Below are 9,439 nucleotides of genomic sequence, written 5' to 3'. Positions count from 1 at the left end.
AGGATTCCAGAACACGACAAACAGGTATTCACCACTCAGCAATTACAGCACTGCTCTCCCAGGTGTCTGTGGGCACATCTTCTGCCTCCCACCCAGAGCAGGAGGGAGACATTCACATCTGTCTGCTGGGGGCATGGCAGTGGGTGATGGGTCATCTGGGACTTCATTCTCTCTCTTTTGGTGGGTCCTGATGAGGGTAAAACATAGGGACATTATAGAAGTCTTCTCTTGTGCAGGCCAAGGTCACACCAGTGCAGTGGGCATGGAAGACATCCTGTTCTGCCTTTGAAGTGCTCCATTTCCCTTATATCCCACCAACTACAGCAGACTTTCTGGGCTACTGGGGAGACAGATTAAGGATTACATTTTAGGGGCCTTCCTCAAATGCTGTCAGCATCATTTGTCATCAACATCCATCACCCTCTGCCCCCAGACAGTGATGGTGACAGTGGGCTTCTGGCACAGCACATCTTGTCACCCCCCCTCTGCAGTCCCAGGAGAGCCATCTCCACCCTGCAGGCAGGAAACATCTTCTGGGGTGTAATTCCTTGATTTTTCCCAACAAAGAGAGCAAATGACTTCTGGAAATTATGCATTTGAGTGCCACAGATTTATAATCAGCATGAAGCAAACATTGAGTTGAGGAATAAGTAAAATATTGTGGATTAGAAAAAAGAATTATCCTTTGTATTTTCAGAGGAGGTTATTGAAACACTGAACAAACATAGTCCAAGAGACTTCTTTAACTTCAAAATATTTCTGTAGTGTATGTAAAAAAAACATTAAGCTGGAGCTCCCTGTTCACATTTGGGGTGGGAAAGTATAGATTCTTATAGCTCTTAACCATAGCCCCATCAGTTAAGCACAGGAAGTGAAGAAGAATACCACAGACTTTTTTTTCTTGTGAAAAGTTAACTAGTCTGTATTTTACCTGAGTAAGGGTGTGACTAATCTGTAGTGGGTAAAATCTTTGTAGGGCGTAACAATCTACAGTGTTTCTTCTTTCTCTGAGATAAAGGTCTTCAGTACTCCTGTGAAAATATCATCCAGGGTGGAAAAGCCATTTATCGGGACACTGGTTCAAGGGAAAACCTTGCAACATGCTGGGTGAGAGGGGGATGAGAGGCACAGCGTTGGGCTGGCACTGGGAGCCGCAGTGCCACTTGCATGCAATTTCACATCCATCAACCCAACGTTGGGAGAGATTCCAGAGCTTTAATCACTCCAATTGATTGTGATTAGCAATGATTTGTTGCAGTGGTTTGCAGTGCATTTCCTTATAATCCAGTTTAAGTATAAATCTGCCTTGCAACTTTCTGGATAATTCAGATAGCCTGTAAGAATTGTTCCTGTGGGAGTAAAAGCCTGGATATTGTAACACCAATTTCCATCATAAGATGCTTTTTAAATAAATCAAAACAATTGTTTTCACTCAGGTCTTTGCACTGAACTGGCAAATATATCTTGCCCAGCTGCTGCAGACTCTGATTCCATTTTTCAGAAAGCCTACTGTGACAATAAAATTGATACATAAGCTTTAAAGGAATGAGTGCTGACCAGCTTGTCATGCCACAACATTCATAACACCTTCAGGGAGCAGAAAAAACAGTTAAAAGGAAAGTTAGCTGACTCATTTCGTGAGTAGCTGGTGTTACTCGTAGCAGCTTGGAAGTTAACAGATAAAAATGTTATCACAGCCAGCAGCAATATAGCCCTAACGACAACAGACAGACTGATGGATGAAATAAGTCCAATTAACTGTCTTAAACGTGGCTGCAACTTGGATTTGGCGTTAATATTCCAGTAGTAAGCTGGAGACCGATTGACTGCTGTACTATGCTTTGGGAGAAAAGTCTTGCATTTCCATATTTTCTGCTGGAGAATAATTTAATTTAAAGACATACAGAGACTTTAAAGTGCTGCTCCTTTCGGGTAACTAGGCCAAATTTTTTATTCAGTCACACCAGTATAACTTCAGTTTACAGTAACTCCATTGACTTCATCAGCACAATTAAGCCCTGCAACAATTATACTTAGTCATGCTGTGGACTCTCCATCACTGGAAACCATTAAGCCACAAATTTTTGGCTTGTTTACTTGTTTTTTTTCTGAAAGAAAGAAAAAGGAAAAAAAATTCTCTATTTGAAATTAATAAGCCACCCAGCTTGCACTGCACACAGATCAGATTAGAGAGTTATGTTGCCTCCCTTTGATGCATGAATCATGGGTCTTGCTCACCTGGGAGATTCAGGAGCTCGAGGGTGGCAGGGGATGGCACAGGCAGCCTTACTCCCCTGCAAGCATCTTGGTGCAACACAGCTAGCTCTGAGTGGGACCATTTGGATGGGAAGGGACACACATTCATCCCAGAGACAAACCCTTGTCAGGGACCTTTGAACTGACCTAGCCCTGGATGTCCTAGATTCAAATCTTTATCTCCATTCCCGTGAGAAGGCAGAGCATGCACCCTGACAGTCACAGCTCATTTGTCACGACCAAAACCCAGCATGCAAGTGTCTTCCTGTAAGTGTCTCAGCAATTAATTGCCTACGTCACCTGGATTATCAGAGACCACGAGTTATTTGTTGATTTGTTGGTTTTGGCTTCTGTGCAGTAAAATCATGTGTCACTGTCTGTGGAGGTGAGCAGGTCTAGCAAATGGTTCACAAAAGGGTAATGTCTTTCTACAGCCAAATTAACAATCAGGGACTGCTGCTAAAAAGGCTGTCTGAGGGGAGCCACAGAAACTACTCAGATTAGTGGCTGCTCTATCTGACCTAATTATAAGAGTCAAAGCGAGGAGAGGTGCGTTAACAGCTACATTTAATTTTTTTATTGCATTTACTTGACAGCCACCACAGTCATTTACTCCTGGGCAGGGTCATGCTGCCAGGACAGAGGAGTTTGTTCATCCCACATCACAGTTATACCAGACCACAGCAAAGTAAGGAGATTACACTCTAAATAGGGCAGGTTTTGAGCCCACAGCCTGAGGTGAACACTTGTGGAAGGCCCCAAGCCCTTCAACTTCTTCTTTCTAACCATAGAGAAAGCAAAAGAAGTAGGGGAAACTTGCCACAGGATTGTAATTTCTTCCCATTTTATGCCTGGTTTTGCATCCTTTCACAGCAGTAACCACTCCTCCCAGCTTGGGTACATGATGGTGACAAACCTCAGGCCACAGACAGGACACAGGTGTGGTGCTCTTTCAGTGCCCCTGACCATTCCCACACACTGCAGAGGCAAATCATGGCCATAACCCTGGAGCTGCTGCCACAAGTGACCCTCTCTAGGACCAGCATGTCCTGTTTGCTGCCCAGACTCATCCCATCTGTAAGCAAGGGCTGATTTTCCTTCTCCAAAAGGCTCCAGGCATCACACAAAAACAGGCAGGGGCTGTATTCCCTCTGCCAGGTTCTCCCTTGCTCAGCTGCCTGCCCCCTCTGCCCACCATCCTGGCTCATGTCCCTGGTGCTTTTTGCCAAGAAATTGGTTTAATGTTTGGGTTTTTATTTGCCAAGCATTAACACAGGCTCACCTCCATTTTTCTGTGCTGCTCCACCCTTTGTTTTTTTAAATGCCAAGCTCAACTCTTGATTGTGTGAGGTATGTAGGAGTGCTCCCAAAAGTGAGAACAGCAAAACCATGAAAAAAAATAAAACAAAAAATAAACCATAAGAACTTGGCTCTTTTTTACCACTTTAACACCATCTTCTTTCCTGAGCAATGGCTGGAGCGACCTTCTCTTCCTGGGAAGAACTGGGACAAGTTAAAAAAATAATAATTAAATGTTATAAATAACACCCAACAACACCCCTGACACAACCAGAGGTGGGACAGATTTTTCTCTGGGTCGCCTTCCCAGTTTGCCCTGTACTGTTACTGCGTGAGTCAGGAAGAACTTTGTCTGCAGGCAGGGTGCCACACTGCAGACTGCCCACCCAGAGTGCCCATTTCAGGATTCAGCAGACTTCAGAGGGGTCACTGAGGGGAATCTCCATGCCCCAAGCCTCTCCTTTCTCCCTTTCCACGCTCACTTTTTTCCTCCCCCTTTCAGCTGCAAGGCAGTGGAAAGTAAAGACAGCTTCTCTTTCCCGTTGTGTCCAGGAGAGGAGGAATTAAGGTTCTTCCTTCCCCATTTCCAGCTGGTGAGAGGAGGGACAAGATCTGATTTACAGGTGTCAGTCCTTTTCCCAGGGCTGGGTGAGAGGGAAAACTGCAGCATTCACCCCTCAGCTCTGGATGGTGGCCAGAGATGGTGGCTGGGTCTCAAGGCACTGTGAGCAGGGATGTGCCTCTTAACCTCCTGACCAGGTAATAGCTCCAGCTTTGGCCTCCTTGGCCATGCCCAAGTCTGCTCCTGTTACCAACACAGTGCTTTGGCAACTGAAGGAGATGTGGGGATGGTTCCAGGAGGGACAAAGAATCCCCCCCCCTGCACTGCAGTATGGTGGAAATACTTCAGTGGTGGTGATTAAAGAGGTGAAAGCTGTCTGCTCCCTACCTTGGATTCTGATTAAACACCCATTTGGAGGATGTGCTGCAGAAAAAGAGACAAAGAGCAAGTTATTGCTAATGTCCATGGAGGATTGGGAATGAGCCTTGTATGGCCTCATTCAAACTCCAAATAATACTACTGCCAAGACTGAAATCCAAGTTTATTTTAAAATTTTGGGAAATTGGGAGCACAAGGAGCTGCAGGAACTTCAGCCCTGAGCCTGTGGCAATGAAGCTGGGCACGCCATGGATCAGGGATGAGGGGGTGTGGGCTGAGCATCAGCCAGCCAAGCCCACCTCCCTGTATCTGATGCCAAACTGAAACAAGCCCCCTCAAAAGCACAGGGCCTGCTTCCTCCCTTCCTATCCATCACTTTTCCGTGATGAAAATTATTCACTGTGCAACACAGCACAGGCTTTGGAAAGCCAGCCATCCCCAGCCCCTTGGTTCACAGAGGCAAAACATCCCAGCTGGTGTTTGAGCTACGGTTTTGGTCAGTCCTATTATCACCATGTTGCAGAAAAACTGCCTGGGCTGTCGGTTGGGTTCACAGCAAAGCCACAGATTCCACGGTACACATGTACCCGGGCACCCAGCACAGCCTGGGAGAAGGCATATCCCCTCCAACACCTCTCCTTGTCAGATGCACTGCCACAGAGTCTCCTCCAGTAGGGATCTGCCTGCAGGGGAGGCCCAGCATGGCTTTCCAAACAAGGGTACTGCCTTGTCTTCCATGGGAGTTGGTGCTGGAACCAGTAACATTAAGAGCAAAGCTCCTGTGGCAGCCAGTACACAGGGTCAGGCCTCCGTGGCTTCCGTCAGGGAGGGATAACCAGCAGCACTGTGCTCTGGGCAAGCAGAAGAGGCACAGCAGGAGCCTAGAGGATCAGCCAATCTTGTTTCACCAAGTTTTAAAAAAAAAAAATTATTAGGCAGGAGAAGCAGCCTTAGCTTCATTTTTCACATTTGCAAACACCCATGATATTAGAATCCTTTCTCTGTGGAGGGGGAGAACAGAAGCTGGGAAATATAACAGCAGCTTTTAAAGCACCTGCAGAAGGCACTTAGCAGGAGCAGGAGCTGTTGCAGGTCTGGAAGACAGAAGCAGACAGCTGGCACTGCAGAGCACCGGGAAGTCCCTCTTGTCCCCGCTGTATCCCAGCAGGAGCCAAGGCAGCCCCACCAGCCACGGGGCGCCTTGAGTGGCTTTGGGCACCTCCATCCCTCCCGGCCACTCCCTGAGTCCCACGGCTCGCAGTGACAGAGGAACCAGGTCGGCTGCAGCCCCGAATTCAGGCAAGCAACCTTTCCTGTGCCTGGCAGCTGCTCCTGATCCTGAAGCAATCGGAAACTCGGATTTACACCCCCATGACACCGGCACAATCCGTGTCTGGATATCGCCGCTCCGTATCGCTGCCAATCTGTCAGAGCACTGCCACACTGAGGCCTGGATAGCTTGTGACTGTCCCAAAACAACCTTCCTCAAAAAAAAGTAATATTAAGTTGTTTTCAGGAGAGAAAGAAAGAAAAAGTAACTTCAAGCAATTTCATTAGAACAATGTTTCCCAGGGTATTAATGTCTATGATAACAGGGCCTTTTGAGCAGATCACACTGATAGCAGCATTGGAGAAGTGTTCATTTTCAACTTAAAATTAGGCTAAATTTGAAAAAATCCTTATATTTTATTTTCCACAATTTCCTTTCATTTTCTCACTTTTCTTCTTATAATTTGTTGGTTTCTAAATCCAGCTTTATAAAATAATTTTGCACCTGCTGCTACCATATGTAATATATATACAATGGATTGAGCCCTGGTCTAAGAGACTGGGAGGTTTTTAGGAACAGCTGTTGGTGTGTGTCTCCAGTTCCATTCTTCCCACTGGAAAGCACTAAGCAAACATCTCCTCACCAGATAGGCTTAGGGTGAGTTCAGGGTAAAGCCTTGTCAGGTTTAAAATAGCAATTTGCTTGAGCAATCCCATTGATTTCAGGGGGTAATCACCAGCCTGAGGAACAAGATCCCAGCTTTGCCCTTAAATCTCAGTGGCTATTTTGTTCGCACCTTTTCCCTTAGCCAATGTGGCTGCTGTGGTGCTGAGCAACAGGATCCATTCTATTTTAAGAATTATCTCAAAAGATAAGATTATACCATCTTTGAAAACTGCCCAGCTTTGCAGAGCATCCTGGGCAGCCCTGGAGCCCTTGCCTGCCAGGAATAAGCAGCAGGCAGAGTCCAGCCCTCGAACTGGCAAAATTCCTAAGCCATCAGCAAAATAAGAATAATTCTCCAGTGAGGCCAAGGGTCAAGTGGAGCCCCACAGGTGCTGTAGCATAGAGGGCAAGAAATCACGAGTGCCTCCTCAGGAGTCCCCTGACCCCAGAAAGTCATCTCAGCCATGCCCAGGGTGAGCTGAGAGGACACACCAAGGAAAGATGGAGTTTGCATCCCCATCCCTACCTGATCTGCGCAATGCAAATGCTAGGAGTGGCTGGCGTCCCCTCAAATTTGGGTGGGCGAATGCTCGCCCGCATGGAAGATGGAGCGCTGCTTTCACCACCACCCGGTTCCGAGGCGCTCTGGGGCCGGGGCTGAGCGCCGCAGTGGTCTCCCTCCCTGCTCCCCACTTCCCCAATGAAATCCGAAACGTGGCTATTTCTGCCACCGCTGACAAACACCGTCACCTTTCGCTCCCTCCCTCTCTCGCGGGTGACAGGGTGCAGCCCGGGACCGCAGTGAATCATCGCCGGCGGCTCCCGGGCCCTCCGGTGACAGCGGGGCCACCCACGCCAGCCCCAGCTGCAGGAGAGGGGGGGAGCTGCACTGCATTCGCCTTTTATTGGGAAAATGGGAATAAAATACCAGGCACTGCAAGGCAGGCTCGCTCTCAAACACCCCTATGCCATGCCTGGGACAGCTGCGCAAAGAGGTAAAAGGTCAATTCCCTTCGGCTGGATGCTGTGTCCCAGTCTCTTTGCAGGATCACAGCTATCTGGACGTTGCAAATCCACTTTTTTATGGAAAGAAACCAAGTAATCTTTGGATACAACCCAGCCAGAAGTTACACTTCTCCGGTACACAATTTGATCCAACCATCCTCACATCCTTCCTGCCACCCTGGATGGCCCTTCTAGTTTTTCTTCAGGCTTGCTGGGTCTTCAGACTTCTTTGGGTAAAATATAGAGTACTTTATTGCACAAGTGCATCTGCAGCTTGTCCCCCAGGGAATAAGGGCACGCTGATGTGAGCAAAGCATTGCCGGTTTCAGCCAAGAGCTTTGTTCCCATTTCAGGGTGACACTCACCCTCCTCCCTCGACGCCAGCGCTGGCCACTTCAATCTTCCACAGGCAACACGTTCCAGAGCACAATCAAACCTATTGTGCAGCTTTAGAACAGTTTTTGCTTTAATCTGTTGGAGGGAACAGCACAAGGATTTTTATATCTAATCCAATAAATCTACACTGACATCTTGTGGAGAGCCTGAGACCAAAATGCCACAGCCACTGGGCAGGGTGGGATTTACACCCTCGCCATGTTCTGCTGGACATGGACAACTGGAGGCAGCTGGACTTTCCAATGCAGCTGCAGCTCTCCCTGCAGTGAAAACCAGATCCTGCAGCCTCAGAAGTCATTGTTCTCAGTCCACAAAAATAATTTTAAGTGATCCTCTCAAGCCAAACTAAACCAAGACTATTTACTCTTAAATCCCCACTGAAAGCAATACTGTGGCCATTCTTACACAACTGCCGCTTCAGGATTCTCAAAGAACAAGCTCCTGATGAAGACTTATTTTCATGCCAAAATGTTATTATCTCTGTAAGTGCTGAAAAAAAATGGACCTAAATAGCACTCAAGGACTCCTTTGATGCTCCCTCCTCTTCATCTAAAAATACATGCATGGATTCAGAAAAAACTGCCTGCAGTTTGGGAACCTGTGCAAGATTTTCCTCCATATTCACCCATTTAAGCCCCTCTTGCCAAGTCCAAAGGGTTTAATTAAGCCACTGCCTCCTTTCTTCCAGTGCTCAGGTAAGTGTTCAAAGAGTACACGCCTCCTGTTAGGCACAGGACCCAGTAATGCTGCAGTGAAATTCCTTAGCGGGGTTAACACCAAGAGCTGGAATCCTAGCACAGATAATCTCACAATCATCCCAAGAAAAGCCCAAATGACTCCAGAGTGGGAATCACTAGCTGCAACACTGGCTCCACTCTGAACAGCAGACAGCTTTTATCCTTTGGGATTCAAAAGAAATGGGGAATTTTCACGCTTGAAAGTGACTAATTTGTAAGCAATGCTTGAAAAGGTAGCAAAGCCTATTACCAAGCAGTGTACACCCCAAAAATCCCCACACATAAAAGTCCTGCCACTTGGGCTCCCATAATTTGCCTTGAGCAGTCCCAGAAACCTCCATACATATGGGCAGCTAGGTCTGATTATTCAAATCCTGTTGCCTAGAATTAACTCTCAAATCTATATTTAAGCACCTAAGTAGGAATTACTACAGCTTTCTGAAGATCCTAAGCATCAAGAGTTCTTGTTAAGAGCTTACCCAAGTACTGACCTCCTCATGAATCTGTTTAAACTATAACACTCACCTCGTTCCCGGTGCAGTGAAATTCAGTACGTTCAGGCACTCCTGAACCTCTTCCAGCAAGAGCCGAGCTTGTGAGCGTCCTGTCTTTCTTATCAAAACACAGACTACAGGCAAATACACAAGACGAGCTATTTCTAAAATCCTGCACTGACTTCAAAGTCACTGTACCTTGTTTTAGAAAAGGCTTGAAAACAGCAGGACACAGGCTGTGCGCTACAGTTTGGTACAAATTTGGGAACAGTATTTTTTTTTAACAAAATATATCTGGGCATTGAACCAAAAATTAAAATTATTATAGTATCATAGTACCAAATGGAGATATTTTGATATGATTCTCACTCTCTCC

The sequence above is a fragment of the Passer montanus genome, unplaced genomic scaffold (assembly GCF_014805655.1).
Source record: "Passer montanus isolate IOZ18808 unplaced genomic scaffold, ASM1480565v1 scaffold36, whole genome shotgun sequence".
Taxonomy (NCBI): Eukaryota; Metazoa; Chordata; class Aves; order Passeriformes; family Passeridae; genus Passer; species Passer montanus.
The sequence above is the reverse complement of the archived record's forward strand: the minus strand, read 5'-3'. Positions refer to the sequence as shown.